General features: G+C 33.9%; 1 protein-coding gene and 1 long non-coding RNA gene across 3 annotated transcripts in view; both read right to left on the bottom strand.

Annotated features, from left to right (window-relative positions):
- Nucleotides 1–19,538, bottom strand: part of LOC115875978 (chymotrypsin-C-like) — a 59,861-nt gene that overhangs the window by 35,973 nt on the left and 4,350 nt on the right. The gene's annotated exons all lie outside the window — the stretch shown is intronic.
- LOC115875985 lies at nucleotides 3,542–9,087 on the bottom strand. Its single transcript, XR_004049080.1, has 2 exons — nucleotides 8,993–9,087; nucleotides 3,542–3,634 (listed from the first exon to the last, which is right to left on the bottom strand). It is a non-coding gene; the product is annotated as an uncharacterized LOC115875985 (long non-coding RNA).

Here is a 19,538-nt window from a genome sequence, read left to right as displayed (position 1 = left end):
CACGAAGGTATGGGAAAAAAGGACCAAATGAGGTTTGTTCCTTTATTATGATTTTATAAACAGGGAAATTCCACCAAACATTCCATATTTCACAGGAAATTCCACCAAACACTTCCATATTTTTTTCGGACCAATGCGGATGTCAAAACAAAATCATTCAGTTATTAGAATCTGCTTAAGCCTTGCAGAATCTAGGACGATTTCAAAGTGTGAATAATATTTCCCCATTAAAGGACTACATGCGCTGTGACAGAGATTTTGCTGTGGTCAAAAAAAACTAACAAAAATGACAGAGTTTTCCTACTAAAAGATTATGTTTTGTTGATTCTCAGTTCAAACACTAAAAAGAATTTTTCAATGTACCTAATGGATGAAGAAAATACAGTGATTAAGGATTATAAAAATTGGTGGCCCGTTTACTACAAAAAAATAAATCTTTGTCTACAGCTTCTTATGGAAGAAGTGTTAAAAGGGAAGATAAGGTTTCTTTTCTGATTTCCAATTTCATGCACTTTAGCTACAACGAGGAGGATAAAGGTGTTGTGACTGCTCGCAACTTTATTGATGGCCTAATAGCATGAATTTAGGTTGGGAACATCTACTGCTGTTAGGTCTTTTCCTACAATCGTCGCATACCTGAATACAAAGGTCCAATAAGTGCAAAAAAAATGTTGAACATTGAAAAGTTTGAGAGGTTCATCGTAGGAAAAGATGAAGAAATTGAACATTTTTACCAGCTAATATTTGAATGGCCAACTGTTGGTGGCGACGATGATGTTATTGAAGATTGAACTTGATTTTTTATTGTATCTCACATTATTTTGACCGAATAAAATATTTAGAAAAAAAAGTTGTCTGTATATTTGAGAAACCCCAAATGTCCACCGCCATTTTTCTTTTTTTACCATAAGACGCGAATATATATTTTTTTGTTTTCTCTAAAAACTTTACAGCAAGTACATTGTATTCCACTTCTCGTGTTTATAGGTTTTCAAGTTGTTACTAAATAAAACAGTTTTTTCAACTTTTCTCAAAATATTGATTTTTGGACATGGGGTTTCTCAAATAAGCGATTCAGATAGGGAAAAATGATATGATTGAAAAAAATCAATTATATGACGTTATTGAACTTTGTGGGACAGTTCTTACTGCTCCCTGCTAGGGTAAGTCCGGTACACAGATGTCCCACCGGGTGAGATGGCCACAGCGTGTAAATTTCTAATCATGTGACTTATCAGTTGCTTCCTGCTAGATACGGCAGTAGTTTACCTACTGCTATTATGGTCTGACATAATTTGAATGTCAATAAAAAAAATAGGCTATTATTATATATGTATATATTATTATATATGTATATATTATTATATATGTATGTTAGATCACAAATAATGCGATTCACTTTTTAAAAAAAACATTTATTTGCTTTAAAACATTTATAATATTTTATTTTATTTTATTTATTAATTTTATTATAATTTAATAAAAAAATTCAAACGGACATAGTCTCGTTCGGCAACTAAACTACTCTCTTTTGATTAACAAAAATAATTAGGTTTTATAATGAAAATATTGATTACATTAACAATAATCGTGAGAACAATTGAATATTATTATGATACGTTCGCGATTTCGCAACGCGCGCCGGACGTGTCGCAATAGGATGTGGCCTGCCGGGTGAACGTACTGGGTGGACCAATATAACAGCTCCCCCTTTAAGAGAAAAGTTAATGCTCTGTATTAACTTTTTAGAGGTCTTCATGTAGCTCGAACTCTTCTTCGGGATTCTGGATATCGTGTGGGTGAATAGCGGTTCCTTTTCTAGGCAAGAAACTGACCAATCTTCTTCGGGTTGGTTTTGGATGTTCTGGCTTAGGTGGAGATGGTCGAACTTCATTGGACTGTCCCATGGTAAGGCAGAGAAGTCTTTTTCTACGGCATTTGCAAAAGACATACAAAGTTATTAGTAAAATTATTATAATTATTGTTGATATGGTAAACCAGGATAGATGTTTCTCAATGAAGGGTTTGTTGATCATCTTGTCCAGTTCATCAGAATATTGATCTAGCTTGTGTTGGGCAATATTCAGGTCATCTAAATCAATCTTGCTTAATTTTAAAGGTTTCAGATCGGGTAGATGAAGCTTTTCTGGAATATGGTTACAGCATGTATACGGAATTCTCACTTTTGATGACTTCTATATGTAACATTTTGGTATGCTTCAGTAGTGTACTTGGCATGCACTCTTGTTATACCAATAAAGGCGGTACATTCTGGTTGAAGCTGCAATAGTGAATTGGTGTTGATTATTTTCGTCACTGTTTCACGTCTACCACATTTAATTGTGATGGGTAATGGATCGGAAAGTGATGTTAACCATAGGTTCTGATCAATCTGCTTGACGTTGTAGCCTTTTGCTAAAAGCAATGAAACTTGACAGGTCATAGGTAGTACTTGAGTTTGCTTGAGCAACTGAGCTTCGCAAATTGCATCACTGTCAATTGGGTAAGGCAATACTTCAGAACAGATCTTCTGGTTTCTGGTAAGAGATTTACAAGTCTTCAGGTCTTGAAGGGTGACGTATAACATTGAATCATCATCTCGCGCAATGTATGTTTGTGTTGTTGGTACTATATGGAAAACCTTTGTTCGATTATCTAATATAGGAATTGGATATAAACGATATAGAGTATAAGATTCTGGTTCTATTAAAGGTACTTTCAAAACAAATACTATTCTGAGGTCTGTCTGAAAAGCATCTAACTCAATTATATCAATGTACTGAGCAACGCTCGAAGAGTAAACAGGAAGAGGAAGGTTATTTTTCCTTAGTGATTGTGAGGCTTGTTGTAAGGCAGATATTAAATCTTTAGGTGTTATTATGGAGCTATGAAGTATATTTAATCGAGCAAAAGCAACAGCGTTTAAAGCATCGTTTAGATAGTTTTCTACAAAAGCATAACTTTCCATTAAAAATTCACATATTTCTAGTGTTTTGATTTGTGCTTGATAAAATGCGAGATCATCAGCAATGTTTGTTATCGATTGATTAATTTCGATTAAATCTCTATTAAAAAGTTTCTTCGTCAATCTGCAATCTTTGAATAGTTGTATTAAAGTTTTTTATTACTGAAGTTGTGACTGAAATTTGGTTCTTAAGTAATGTTTCAATATGTCTTTCGTCTTGAGAAACCTTATTTATACATTCATTAAAGTATTCGCCATCTGAGGCATCTAGGTTACCCGTTATTGATTTCCAAACTGAACCAATACCATTAAATATTCCGCGTCTTTTCCTATAATTAAATTTTTGTGTATCCGCTATTAGCTCAGAATATTTTAAATTCACCGAATTTGAAATTTGATTTAAAAGACTAACATGAGTTTGTATTTCAGATCTAAATGATACCATTCTAGGGGAATTATCCATTGCAAAAGCGTTAATGAGGTCATCCAGTGTTTTATCATTATTTCTAATTGTTTGTTTGATTGGTGATAAGTCTTTGTAAACCAGGAGTGTCCATTTATCGTTTGATATTTTGATTGTTCCCTCTTCGTGGAAGAAGATTCCAAGAGTGTTATTTATAGGTGTTATGGTGTATTGACATAGGGCTACTGAAAACAGCCCAAAAGAATCTGCAAGAAAGAAATTCTTATTCAAAATACGGTTTTAGTCTGTCGAAATTTATTTTTTGAATTTTGTTTAGTACGTGGGTTTAAAATTATAGCAGAGTTTTCAAAAACTTCGGTTATTTCAAATGGACCATTAAATTTATTTTCTGATTTTACTTTTTATTTGAGATTCTTTTACATAAACTTTGTCACCAATTTTATATTCAGGTTTTCAGCTGAGCTGATATTTTTAGGTCGAATCGGACTTTAGACTTTTCTTTTTGTCTTTGAGTTTTTCGCGTGCAATCTTATAATAATGTTCCATACGATTATTAAGGTCTCTTATGTACTTAGATATTAATTTTCTTGGTTATAGAGAGTTTCTGGTGCTCTACTTGCTGTATGACCAAAAATAAGCTCATATGGAGTGAAACCGTGTGTTTTATTTCGAGTATTATTGTAACATATCACGGCATAAGGAAGGACTTTGAAAGGATGTTCATTAGGATTTTCTGCAGAGTTCGCACGTATCATTTCAGCTAAGGTCGCGTGAAATCGTTCTATAGATCCGTTGGACTGAGGGTGATTGACACTAGAAAAGGTTAATTTTATGTCGTATAATTCGCATAAATCTTTCATCAGGGTGTTATCAAATTCACGGCCATAGTCGCAATGTATTCTTAGAGGTGTTCCGTAATGCTGAAAAAAATAATAAAAGTGTATTTACAACTGTTTCTGCCTTTTTGTCGCTTAAGGGATACGCTTGCGTAAATTTTGTTAATTCGTCTCTGATAGTAAAAGCGTAGTTTCTCGTAGGGTATTCAAATATGTCGATGTTAATTCTTTCGAATGGAGTTTTCGGTGTTTCTGTCACGACCAGTGGCGTACTAAGATTTTTCTACATATTTTTACCTTTTGACATATCTCACAGCTTTTAATATATTTTTCTACATCTTTCGGTAAATTTGGCCAATTATATTTTGCTTTAAGTCGTCTGACTGTTTCATTTATGCCTCGGTGTAAATTGTTTTTACCTGTGTGATACTGTTCTAATATAATAGGTATCTCATCTTCGCTCGGTGTCTTGACAGTGTTTTGGCATATTCTTAATTTTATGTCTTTGTCAGCAAAGATATAAGATAGTGTTTCTAAGATAGGTAAATCTAGATTATTTTCTACACAGTAGATGTCAGTTGTGTTAAATTCCTGTTGTCCTTTTAAGAGTACGTAAAATAAGTGTGCTACTACAGTTCCTGGATCAAACGGGATTGGGATAATAAAAAAATATTTTCGTCCCTTTTACCTTTTTACTGGATACTATGTTTAATTTTGATTGGCTAAAGTTGTAGTTTTCTTCAAAATGTCGTCTATTATTTCTTCATGTAATTGTTCTAGTTTATTTTGGCGAAAGAATGTTATTATGTTTTTATTTGATTTATCCAGAAGCTGTGAATTGGAAAATTCCACTTTCGAGTAATCGATTATTGATCTTGTCTTGTACAAGTCTACAAATTTATTGTATTGTCTAGTAGCTTCTTCATCGGTATCGCTATCATCTTCTTGGTGTTCCTCATCTTGATTTTCGGCGTCTTCAATTTCATCTTCATTGGATGCTAGAATATTTATTTTCTTTTGGAGTTTAGCACATTCTTGGAAATGGTTGACTTTAATTCTGGATATTGCATCGGCGTTCTTGTTTATTTTCCAGGCTTATATTCAATTTTGTAGTTATACTCTTCTAACTTTAATCTCCAGCGAGCTAGCCTACTTCCAGGGTCTTTGATTGAGAAGAGCCATGTTAAAGGTCGGTGGTCGGTAACTAACGTAAATTTTCTTCCAAACAAATATGGTCTGAAATGTTTTACAGCCCATACTATCGCTAAGAGTTCCCTCTCGATGGTAGAATATTTCGTCTCCGCAGGGCAAAGGGTTCGCGATGCGAAAGCTATAGGGAGATCTTTACCTACAGGGCCTTGTGATAATACGGCTCCAATGGCAAAAGCACTTTGCGTCCGTGGTGAGTAGAAACGGTTCTTCAAAGTTAGGATAAATGAGTATTGGGTCCGAAATTAGCGTGTTTTTAATTCTTCGAACGCTAATTTACATTCAGTGTCGAAATTGAATGGTATATCTTTTTTAACAGTTTAGTCAATGGTTTGATATCTTCGCAAAATTCGAGATGAATCTGCGGTAGTAGCCTGCTAATCCGAGGAAAGATTTGATTTCCTTGGGATTCTTCGGTTCTGGAAACTTTTGGATGCATTCTATCTTAACTGGATTTGGTTTGACTCCATCTTTCGTTACAATATGTCCGAGATGGCAACTTCTTTTCTCAAGAATTCGCACTTATCGGGCTGGATCTTAAGATTTGCTTTCCTGAGTCGTTTAAAACTTCTTTTTAAGCGCTGCATATGTTCATGGATGGTCGGAGAATAGATGATAATATCGTCCATATATACCAGGCAACGTTCGTTTTGTATTCCTAGGAGAATGTTGTCCATAACCCTCTGGAATGTGGAGGGCATTTTCAGGCCAAATGGCATACGAACAAATTCAGTGGCCATTTTCCACGGAAAAAGCTGTCTTGGGTACGTCTTCTGGCTTGATCTCGATTTGGTGGAAACCTGACGCGAGGTCAAGTGTCGTGAAGTACTGACATCTTCCCAGCTGATCTAGTAAGTCAGAGATATTTGGTAGGGGATATCTGTCATCTACACTGACTTCATTTAGTTTCCTGTAGTCTATGACTACTCTCCATTTCTGCTTTCAGAAGCATCGATCTTTGGGTACTACCCAAACAGGTGATGACCATGGGGATACAGATGGTCGAATTATTCCTTGGTCCAACATTTTTCCAATTTGGTGTTTTACTTCCTCCTTGTGGATTTGGGGATACCTATAGGATTTTGTATAAATAGGTTTTGCGCCCCTTTGTGTCTATGGTATGCTTGATTTCATTTGTGAAAGTTAAATTATCACCTTCGAGGTAAAAAATATGTCAGAGTATTCTAAACAGAGATTGGTTATCATTTCATGCTCTTCTTCGTTGAGATGTTCGGTTCTTAGTTCGTTTTTTAATTGTTTGCGTTCGATCGATTATAGGTGGGTTTTGATTATCAAAGGTGTTTAAATTTAGGATTGGGTTAGGGTTATAAGGTTCTATAGAAATGTCTGAAAAATCTATTATTTTAGAAATACCATTAACATTAGCAACAGAAGTAAAAAATTCTCCGCTACTGTTAACATAAACAAGAGCATTTGGTAATCTGACCTTATCTTTTTTCCTGTGAGTGTAAAATAGCATCAGTGTTAATTAAATTACATTTTAATTTAACAATTTTCTCAGTACGACCGTCAATGGATATCTTATTACATTGTGTCTTACAGCTGTTATTTATTTTATTAGAATTATTTTTTAAAATACGAGGGGTTTCCCGTAAGTTATCATTTACTTTAAATAAAGGAAGTGTATTGAAATTAGTTATTAATTTTTTTGATTTAAGATCTATAATACACTGATAGTGTTCTAGAAAATCTGCGCCTAAAATACCATCAAATTCTATGTCTAAATTGCAAATAAACACTTTATGTGGATCCTTACATGTAAATGGAATCATGGCTGATTCTGTTATCTGTATTTTTTGATCTGTAATGCCTTGTATAATGAGATTTTCGCCATTTCTGTTCGGATAATTTTTTACTGTGTGGTTTTAAATATTGAAATACCTGCACCGGTATCTATGAGTAATTTAAATTTATTAGTAGCGTCATTAATATAATATAGATTTTTCGAATTGACAGTATGGAGTGGAGTTAAGGATAATTGTGTTCTAGGATAATATCTAGGTTGGGATTTTTCTGGTTTAAGTTGAGGGTTTGAATTTCTGTTGGTGGGTCGGTTTGGTGAGGCAGTGTTAGAAAATTTTCGTAATTTTCGGTTTCTTCGAAATAGTCTTCTTCTTGAGGAATATAATCTGTATTTTCATCATAATGGTAATCGTCATAATATATAGGTTGATCATAGTATTCCTGGTTGTAGTTTACATGATGATTTCTTGGTTGATTAGGGTTCTTCTGGATAACAGATGAACGGAAGGGTTGATTTTGATTTACGACAGGTCTTTGTTGGTTTTGAAAATAATTGGGTCTAGGTTGATATGAAGTAGAAGGTTGATTATGAGCTGAAGGTTGAGCTTGAGAAGGGTTAGAATTATTTTGAGGGTAAGAAGCTTGGGGTGTTTGTCTGAAACGACATTGGCTGAACAAGTGTCCAAGTCGGCCACAAAAGTTACATTTAATGCTTGTAGGTATAGGATTCCTACTAGGTTGGGGTTGTTTATGGATTGTTGATCTGATAGGGTTATTCTTATTGGATTCAAAATAGGATAGTTGGAGTTCACGTTTAATTCTACTTTGTGCTTGTAATATATCTCGAGGATTTCCTGAACGAATAATCTGTCCTAAACGGGGTTCTAAACCAGTCAATAGGGTATTTAGGGACATGGTATCGATTAAACTACATTGAGCTAACTTTTGTTCGTTACTTAATTCTAAGGATTTATTAATATTAGCGATCATTTTTGCGTTAAGTGTTTGCAATCTACTAACAAAATTTAGCGGTGATTCATTAGGTAATTGTTTCATTCTTTGGAGATCTTGTATTAAAGATGACAAATCTCTAGAGTCTTTAAAATGCAAGTTTAATAAAGATTTAATCTCGTTGTAACTTAAAGGATTTCTAGAGTTTATTAATTGAGCAGCTTTTCCTCGTAACTTATTTTTTATATGAATCGATAATAAAACCTTTTGTTCAATATTTGCCATACTGTTAGCACAATCACAAGCATAAAGAAAAGTGTTTAAAAGATTTGATCCCCATCAAATTCGGGAATAATTGAAAATATTTCAGATAATTTATAAACTTCAGCGTCTTCATCTCTTTTGCTTTCCGCAGCTTGACTACGTGTTTCAGGCATTTTTATTTAGCTTAATAGACAGAATAAATTTATTTAAATAGTATTTATTTTTAGAAAATAAAGTAATTATGTAAGGTAGTTTATTCACCTTACGGAGAATTCACACTAGTACGGAAGATTTCTATTTAGAAATTTAGAGTTTTATTTTTGTTTTATTTGAAACAAATAGTTTTAATTAGTTTTTTGATTAAAAAAAAATATTTTATACTAATACTTTTGTTTAGATAAAATTAAATATTTTTATATAGATTTTTTTGTAGTTGCTTATTTTCAAAAGATGTTGAGTGAAGAGTAGTAATTTTTTATAATAATAAATAAAATATTTAATATTCCTTTTATAATAGAATATCGAACAATATGGTTCCAACACAAATAAAATAATACGTGATAATTCAATATTACTTACGTTTGTAGAAACATCGGTCTCGTCTGGTTCTATCAATCAGGATGCTGCCAGGGGCGTCACTAGGTGTTCCTTCCACAGCTGACGATAGTGAGGACTCTTCGAGAGTTTCTTTCTTGTTTCTTTCTTCAATTTCTTCAGTTTCTTCCCTGAACTTTTCGTCTCTCGGTTTCTATCGATCTGGTAACTGCCAGGGGTGTCACTAGGTGTTCCTTCCACAGTGTCGATAGTCAGGACTTAGGTTCTTTTTCTTCTTAAGGGATTAGAATCCGCCGTCAACAGTTGGTTTTTCCGCAGAAACGTGTTCTGTCGACGTTTCAGATCCTACACTCGACTGCGCCAATTGTTAGATCACAAATAATGCGATTCACTTTTTAAAAAAACATTTATTTGCTTTAAAACATTTATAATATTTTATTTTATTTTATTTATTAATTTTATTATAATTTAACAAAAAAAATTCAAACGGACATAGTCTCGTTCGGCAACTAAACTACTCTCTTTTGATTAACAAAAATAATTAGGTTTTATAATGAAAATATTGATTACATTAACAATAATCGTGAGAACAATTGAATATTATTATGATACGTTCGCGATTTCGCAACGCGCGCCGGACGTGTCGCAATAGGATGTGGCCTGCCGGGTGAACGTACTGGGTGGACCAATATAACATGTATATATTATTATATATATATTATTATATATATATATTATTATATATATATATATATATATATATATATATATATATATATATATGTATCAGAACTTCAAAAAATTAATCATATCTCGCTGCATTTTAAAACCTTCCTGTGGGGCATCTCACTCATCGTATTGGGAGAGATGCCACATAGAAAGCTGGTAAAGATGCCCTACTAATTCATTTACTAAAAAGTAACTTTTTTTAATCATGTCTACTGAATATAAAATAAAATGTCCCGAAAGCGCTCAGTGGTTTGAAAAATCATTGGCTGCTGCTTGTAAGCCATTAATATCGACCAAATAGGCATAAAAGCATAATGCATGCTTTTGGAATCCCTGCAAGGACTTTGAGACGTAAGGAGGCAAACAACAACACGCATCCTCAACCATCCTCAACTTTTGGATATTAGTTAAAAAACTAAAAAATAACCTTAGATATTTAACCAATATGTATATGTATTTTTTTGTGGGGCATTTCTCCCAAGTTGGAAGGCCATCTCTCCCGCAACGTAGGAAGAGATGGCCAATTTTCTATTTTTTTATTGTTCTCTTACTATTATATATTCTTACTTATTATATTACTATCTTAGACCTATTACGAATTATTATTAAAGATAGTTTAGGATTGCATCATTAGTTTCATTTAAAATTAACTACCAATATGTATTATTAGCCCCAAAAGAAAAGTGGGGCATCTCTACCGGACTTACCCTAAATAAAATGGCTTTAGAGAACATAAACCACAATTATGCGTGCTATATATCAATCACTTGACAACGATATTTACTCACGAAAACAAAACACTGGCCAGTGGCTAGGAAACTAAAAAAGCCGTCCCAACTGAAGTCAGCCCAACTAAAAAAACAACTAAAATGTAAATTTGCCGCTCTTTGCCAGTTATATTCTAGATTATATTTAGGTTGGTATTATTGGCTGTCAGCTGTCACTCGTAAGAAGCTTGAAGGTTGTAAATGAAAGATGGTTGTTTGAAAATTAATAAAGAGTGTAAAATTTATTTTGAAACATCGTGTTCAAACCTTATTGTTCAGGTGTGGGGTAACCAGTAAATCACTAGAAGAAAGGTATTCCAAACGATTTCGGTAGTATTTCGGGAAAAGAAGACCGAAAAGATAGAAAATCGCAGTAGTAGAGGGAGATGGCCGATTCTACGCCAGGTGGAGGTGGAGGAGGAGGAGGAGGAGGAGACGTAAATCAGCTAAGAACATGTAAAATACACTAATAAACAAGAGTAAACAGGTTTGAACCGCTCTGAACCGCTTTTGAACTGCTTTGAACGGATTTGAACAAAAAATGAACAGGTCTGTTGTTTCAAGCTAAAAAACCGTTCAAAGCTGTTCAAAAGCGGTTCAAACTTGTTTATTCTTGTTTATTAGCGTATTTTATATATTCTTAGCTGATTTACGTCTCCTCCTCCTCCACCTCCACCTGGCGTAGAATCGGCCATATCCCTCTACTAATCGCACAGTTGAGGAACCGGCATTTTCCAATGTGGAGTGCGAAGACTTTTGTACGGAGTTTTATGGGTCGGAGCAGCCTAAAGGAGATAAATCACGATCCAAGCAATCTAATAATATGAAAAACGATGCCAAGAAGGAAAAGTAATGAGGTAAACGATACAACTATTTCTCAATTATTAAATACCATTCAAATGATGATTAAGCAAAATAATAAAATGATGGATATGCTTAGTTTAAACAGAAAATGTGAGCCCGTTACAACGGAAAGTGAAGATTTTAAAAACTTCTCTATCATGCCCAATTTATTGAAGACTATATAGGATTTTTCTGGGGAAAATACAGCCACGTTACACCGATGACCAGATTCACCTTTCAAATAGCTAAGTCAAATATTACTGGAGCAGCATATTTCTGGTACTCGGCAGAAAATTGTCAAGGGTTAGATAGGAAGGATAAGTGTTATAAACGCGGTAACGGCGGTCAAAAGAATGCACAGGCGAGATGCACTGTCTGTCTGTGTCTGTAATACATCAGGCCACACCGCCAATAGCGGCAAGTGTAAAACCTTCAAGAAAGCGTTTATGAAGGCAAGGAAAATACAAAGCTTAACATACAAGGACAAAGTTTAAGAGGAGACTCCACGACAAAAGGAGGCACACATACCCTCTCCAAGTGATGTATTTAATGGCAGCGCATTGGAACAGGAACCAGACAAGAGCTAGATGGGTACCAAGTTACACAAAAGCCTTTTCATGGAAGTTATAGTGTGTGTCATATTAAGGCATGGCTATTCAATTGAGAATGTAATGCATATTTTTATTTGTATTAGCAATGATTTTTGTTTATGTTTAATTTTGGTTTTTAAGTATATATATTTATGGATTCTTAAATTTGTGAAATTTATGAATATAAAACAGAATAAATGGCCATAAGTACCAACAATCGGCAAAAAATAAGAAAAAAAACTAACTTGCAAACGCTAACCACAGCAATAATCAATAATGATATAAATTATAATAAGTTGGCTATAAAAGAAATCATAGAAATCAAAAAACATTCGAACGCCGTTAATGACGACCGAAATAGGACAGTTTTACATAATACAACATATTGAATTAAAAAATAAACGCACCAATAAGGAAGTAAAATAAATAAACCATGGTAGGGCACTCTTAATGTAAATATATATTTTAGTTTTTTGTTTACACGCTGCACATTGCTTTGCAAATTTAATACCGTAATTATTTAGGCAAATATAAGTTATTGATAAAAACTCATAACGACTAATGTGCTATGCTAACCTGTAGGTAAGTGCTGATAAATAATGTTTACTATTTTTTTTCATCCTAACATGCTCATTGTCATTCTTCTGATATAGCCTCCTGAGACTCATCGTCCATTTTGTTGACACCCAGTTTTTAATTTTTATTTTCGTTCCTATTAAAACGATAGCCTTAAAACCTGTTATCGATCCTAATGGACATATTTGTGGCGCCATCTACCATCTTTGATAAAACCGCGTGTTATTTGTTATTACAATGATGACGGCGTTTCGACGAGCAACGTATGATGGTAAGTAGTGCTTTAATTGTTATTTATTAACAAATTACCGCAGTTTAGTAGTAAATTATAACGTATTATAGTTTATATATTATATATTATATTTACTATTAATGTTTGTGGGTAAGCTTTATTTCTTATCAGTCGACTTAAATTCCTCGCGGCCTTGATGGACGTGAGGACTATTTTACGGCAATTTAATATTTGGGCATGTCCAATAAAGTGAACATGGAGACTTTTTTAAGACGTTTTTTGTAATTCCAGTGATAGGTATTTGACAAGAAAAAATATTTACTGCCGGGCATTGAGGATTTATTACTTCAACTATTGGAAGATGATTCGACTGACATAGGAGATTTGGGAGGCAGCGAAGAAAATAATGAATTTGACGAGAATGTAGCGGACAATGAAGATACTAATGAACTGGATTTGGATGATCAAGAGGAAAATATGGATACTTTAGAAGAGGACCAAGAAGAAATTATTGAGGTGATAGAAGAAGAAACATCTAGGAATGGTGTACGAAATGAAGAACTGCAAATGGAAAGTGTACAGAACTACAATAGCTGAAAAAAAATGGTAAAAACAAATCTAAAAAATCAAAATTCACCTGGGAAAACTGTGAAGTTTTTTTCTGGAACACATTTTGATGTTCCAGTGAATACAGATAACTCTGAAGATAGGCAAATTTTTTCGGTGTCTGATTATTTTGGCATGTAGGTATTTCGATGATAACAGTTTTCAACAAATCTGCCACTCCACAAATGTAAAATACATGCTACTACACCACAAACCTCTTAATTTAACACTTAAGGAAACTAAACATTTTTTGGAATAACCATTCTGATGTCACTTTTAAAATGTCCTAGCATACGTATGTATTGGGCAAAGACCACAAAAGTTTATGCTATAGCCTCAAAAATTACTAGTGGTAGATTTTTTGTTATTAGAAATCATTTGAAGGTAGTTATTGATGGTGATATTTCAGAAAAATATCGCCAAAAAGATAAGCTTTGGAAAATTAGACTTATCGTGAAGAAAGTTAGAGATACGTGTTTAACCTTACCAAGAGAACTGAAGTCGCGATAGATAAAGAAATGATACCATTCACTGGGGTATGTGGTGTCAAACAATTTGTGCGTGGTAAGCCAAATCCTGAAAGTTAAAAAAGTTTGTATGTGCAACACCATCTGGGTTGATTTTAGATTTTGAAGTATACCAAGGTAAAAATACTTTCCTGGATAATTCTGTAAATCAATTAGGTATAGGTGGTTCAGCAGTCATCAAGCTTATTCAGACATTACAGGAGGGTCTACAAGGACAGATACTTCACCACAATTCCCCTTTTGGAAAACCTATTAGAGAAAAAAATCCACGGAACTGGTACAATCATGAAATCACAAATTCCGAACGCTGTTCACCCAACAAAAGAAAATATTTTCAAATGACTGGGAAGAGGTTCATCTGAGCAAACTAAAAGATCGGATGAAAAAATTAACGTTCTTCAATGGTATGATATGGGACCCGTTCTTCTAGCATCAACCACCTTGCAAGAAGAACCTTCAGATGAATGCAAGAGATGGTCCAAAATGGACAAAAAGTTTATCAGAGTAAGCAGACCCTATGTGGTAGCCAAATACAATGAATGCATGAGAGGGATCGATCTTATTGACCGAATGATTGTGTATTATCGGATATCTGCACGAACGAATAAGTGGATTGTTAAAAGTATCTTTCATTTTGTGGATGTCGGGATTGCCAATTCCTGGGTTTTGTACCGAAATGATCTCAAAAAATCAAATAAAAAGCACTTACAGTTTTTTGATTTTAAACTCCAAGTTTGTGAATGGCTTTTTAATTCAGAACCTGAGGAAGGGTCTGATAATGACATGTTAGAACGAAGCACAATTCATACAAGAAAAAATCCTATGGGATTTAATACTTCAACAGATATCAGAAGAAGACAACACCTTCCAGTTCTGAAAGGTTATCTGAAAAACTCCCCCGGAAGATCACAACAATGCAATAAAAATCAGAGATGAACTATTGGAATATGTAGCGGAATTTTATTACCTAATAATAAATACTTAAATTTCTCTAATTCCCACCATGTTATATGGAAGCGAAACCTGGGTGCCGTACCGCCGACATATGAACGCATTAAACAAGTTGCAACAGAGACAGCTAAGACAACTCTTAAGAGTCAAATGGTTCTACCATATCTCCAACGTATCGGTCCTTGAAAAAGCTAGCTGCGAGAGCGTCATGATAACAAGTTCACAGTGATAACCAGAGAGTCATGATAACAAAATCCCGCCTAAGATGGGCTGGTCACGTATGCAGAATGCAAGAAAACCGCATACCAAAATCTCTGCTTTACGGTGAGCTTGTAGACGGTAAGAGGAAACCAGGTGGACAATTCACAAGATACAAGGATATTTTCCATGAAAAATTAAAGGGGATAAACACGCAGAATCAGTAGGTGGAAGCTACTACTACTTCTACTATACTACTACTACTACTACTACTACTACTACTACTACTACTACTACTACTACTACTACTACTGCCATTACTCGCTGACGAGTGTTTGACACGCATCAAAAGATGGTTACGCAAGGCGTTTCCTGTCATGAGCTTTTCTGTGACTGAAAAGCCCGATACGCGATACAAGTTCCGCACTCCGGACATTCAAAAATCTCATTACTTTGTTGCCTCTTTACTTTTTGGTTGTCGTTATTAACTGAATTTACAATTCTCCTCCATTGCGTTCTATTGTGCGCTGCTTCCTCCCATTGATGCTGCATACGTATGCTCTTTAAGTTTTCATGAACAACATCCTGGTACCTTTTGAGTTCTCCACCCGGTTTCCTCTTACCTTTTACAAGTTCACCGTAAAGAAGAGATTTCGGTAGGCAGTTTTCTTGCATCCTGCATACGTGGCCAGCCCATCTTAAGCGCGATTTAGTAATCATGACTTCAGCGCTCTCACAGCTTGCTTTTTTAAGGACTGATACTTTTCAGACATGGTGGTACCATTTGATTCTTAAAAGTTGTCAAAGGTGTCTCTGCTGCAACTTGTTTAATGCGCTTGTGTGCCGGCGGTACGGCACCCAGGTTTCGCTTCCATAAAACATGGTGGGGAGTATTACTGCTCGATACACTGCAAGTTTCGTTTTTGTTAGTGATGGGAATAATCGAATTATTTTCACCATCGAATATTTTCAATTTCAAAAGTACTTTATTGTTTAAAAAATATACAAATTTTTGTTAACAAAGCATAAATATTCCTAAATCTAAACCTAAAATAAAAAAAATTGTGTAAATATAAGATAGAAATACATCCATTTAAACAACAAACAGTATTCAGAAAAATAGGTGTAAACAATTAAGTAAAATAACATATACAATATACAGAATAAAGAGAAAATTAACAATAACGCTAAAAAGAATAAGTCAGACTAACAAGCAATTCTAGACTCTAAACACTAATATCATGGAGCCCCGGTAGAATTCGTCAACGCTGTAAAATGCCCTATTTAAAAGTTCCCTTTTCAGTAGTCTCCGGAAGGTTTTTATGGAATTAACCAATCTTAAAGCAACCGGCAGATGATTAAAGATCTTTCGGCCCTCATATATTATAGATCTTTTGACCAATGTGCTATTTGGAAGTGGTAAGGGCAGATTCAGGGTTTGGCGGGTAACAATATTGGGTATAGGACCCTGTAGTCTGATACGATTTTTAAAAATAAGGGATGATGTTTCCAGAATAAAAGAGATGGTAGTGTAAGAATTTTTGAGCTTTGAAATGTTGTCTACAGGATTCGTTAAGTGGTACATTTACAATAAATCGTACGGCCTTTTTTGTAAAATAAAAGAATGTTTAGTAGACCCTGATTAGCCACACCCCAGAATGGAAGGGCATACCTGAGGTGCGACTCAAAAAGTGCATAATAAACAGTTCTAGCCACTGACAAGTTAAGCTCCTTAGAAACAGATCTTAATGCAAAACAGGCAGAGCTCAATTTTTTCGACAAAGCTTCGATATGTATGTCCCATTTCAGAGAATTGTCTATAACAAGACCTAAGAATTTTACAGATTTTACGACGTCAATGCTGGTGTTGTTAAGTACAAAAGTAGCGAGTTTTTATACGACAAAGCTTTAGTTTTAGAAATGTTGAGACTCAGGAGGTTCGAATCGCACCAAGATTTAATGGTGATTAAGTCATTTGATATAATCCTATGAAGTGCCGTGACGTCCTTGTTGCTCTAAATGAAGCTAGTGTCGTCCGCAAAAAGACATATTTTACCACTGATATTTATGTCGATGAGCAATGTCATTAATAAAAAGAAGAAACAAAATAGGGCCTAGTACTGAGCCTTGTGGTACTCCACATTCTATTGGCTTGCTAGAAGACAACGTGGTATCCTATACATATGCCAAACAAAAAAAAATTGTATAAAACTATACTAACTATACAAACACCCAGAAATATTTTACTAAACATGTTTTAAAGTTTGAAAACTGTTTTCCATCCCCAAATTTATCTAATTCACTGTAAAACTCGAGAGCTCGTCTCGTTCAAACTAAATTAATTTTCCCCAAAGGACCTAAAAGTAAATCGGTAAATCTTCAAAGTCGGCGCGGCGATACGATTTTCTTATTTACATGCGTATATATACGGTTGACATAATCATGGAATCCTTTTAAAACGTCAAATTGAAATGTAACCGTACGATGTCGGCGTTTGATTAAAAGTTTGGGTACATAAAGCGTCTACTACCCACGTTAGAAGATTACAGCTTTTTAGATATTCAATGAAGCCGACGTGAAATTGAAATCTTTCTTATTGCATATCAAAAAAATGCTAATGGAATATTTTTGGTGCTAGGAAAAATCTGCAAATACAGGGTGGCCTCTCGTACGACGCGGAGGCTCCAAGAAGAACGAAAGTTTGTATTGAAATGAAATTTTGTGAGCGTATGTAGGTTAGTTAATTCAGAGCACTTTTTAAAAATATGGAAACTTCTACAAGGTATCCCCAAAAAAGTTAACCTATCTATTAAAACACCCTATCTATTAATTTCGGATTCTGGGAGAAAAATAAAGGTGAGTTTTATAAGAGAGAGGTTTTTGACATATTCAAATTTTCTAAAAATTAAAGAACAATAATTGTTAAATTACAATAAAAGTTACCTAAATTGGAATTTACACGGTATAGCCTAATATGTAGTTAAATTAACTATTTTACTTTACATGAAATTAAAACATGATCCAAAAAGTTATACAGGGTGAGACAAAATTAATATTAAACATTGATTACCTTTAAAAGCATGTTACTCCTTTATTTTAAATGTAACACCCAGTATATTATTTCGATATTCAATGGAGAATGTATGTCGCTTCAAAATACTATTAAGGTTGCCTACTCCTGAAACAAATATTTTCCTAGATATTTTCATTTATATGATTTAGTGTCAGTAGATCGTTATTATTTGATAAAATCAAGGTGGCTGTGATATGTCTGATGTTACTTCAACATTGCTAATTATCCCAACTTTAATAACTAGTTAGCATTCACCAATTAATAGAATACTTAAATACCTCTGATTTTATCTAGTCTGGACTTTTTTTTATAGGGAGACAACTTCTTTCTCAGTTAAAAATAATATTGAATTCATTAACAAAATTAAAGATATAACATTGCATGAAGGTGGAATTTTGGTGTCTTCCACTTTGGTCCACTTTTTGGTCTCCTTTGATGTATCTTCGTTGTTCCCAAGTGTTCCAATTCCACATACTTTAGGCTATTTGAAGGAACTACTGAACGCAAATGGTCTCGACAACAAAACTGAATATATTGAGCTTACATCGTTATGTATGAAGCAAAATTGTTTTCAATTTAATAACAACTTTTTTGAACAGCGGGAAGGTAATCCATTGTCTCCATTTTTGGCTAATTTATTCATAAGCAGGTTTGAAGTGGAGGCTAAGAATCAGTTTGAGTATTTTCCAAGAGTATGGTTTAGGTATGTGGATGATATTTTTGCTGTTTTTGACACACATTCAGACACTATAATAATTTTATTTCTAAGTTATATAATCGTTTTCCTTCCATTAAATTTACGCATGAAATTGAGAACAATGACAGATTACCATTTCTAGATGTATTAGTTATTAGAAATACTAATAACTGCCTGGAATTTGATATCTATAGGAAAAATACCACCACACGCAGATATATTCCTAATGAATCACATCATAGTGTTGAACATAAAATGGCTAGTTTAAATTTCTTAGTTCATAGATTACTTAGTTTCCCACTTTCCAAAGAAAGATATCAAATAGAAAGAGATTACATTAGGAATGTAGCGGAGTGTAATGGATATTCTCCTTCACTAGTTGATAAATTAATTAGAAAACGTAGGTATAGGTTAATGATTTCTAAAAATTCGACTTTTCAAGTGGAGAAAGATACGTCTAAATATTTTTCAATACCGTTTGATAGAGAGTTATCCCGTGGTCTAAAAGGTACCAATTATAAACTTGTGTATAATGCTAATAATAAATTACAACAATTATTAGGTAATCCAAAAGATAAAACATCTCCACTGGAAAGGTCGGGTATTTATGAAATTTCTTGTAAAGATTGTAATCAGAAATATGTTAGGCAAACTAGAAGATCGATATTAACTAGATTTAAAGAACATTTAACTCAAATAAGATATGGTAGACCGGATAAATCTTACGTTGCCGAACATATTGTCGATAAAGAACATTGTATAAATCTTAATAATTTAAAAT

This window comes from Sitophilus oryzae, unplaced genomic scaffold, assembly GCF_002938485.1.
Source record: "Sitophilus oryzae breed Bouriz unplaced genomic scaffold, Soryzae_2.0 scaffold_1058_pilon_pilon, whole genome shotgun sequence".
NCBI lineage: Eukaryota > Metazoa > Arthropoda > Insecta > Coleoptera > Curculionidae > Sitophilus > Sitophilus oryzae.
This window is presented reverse-complemented; position numbering and strand designations above follow the sequence as displayed.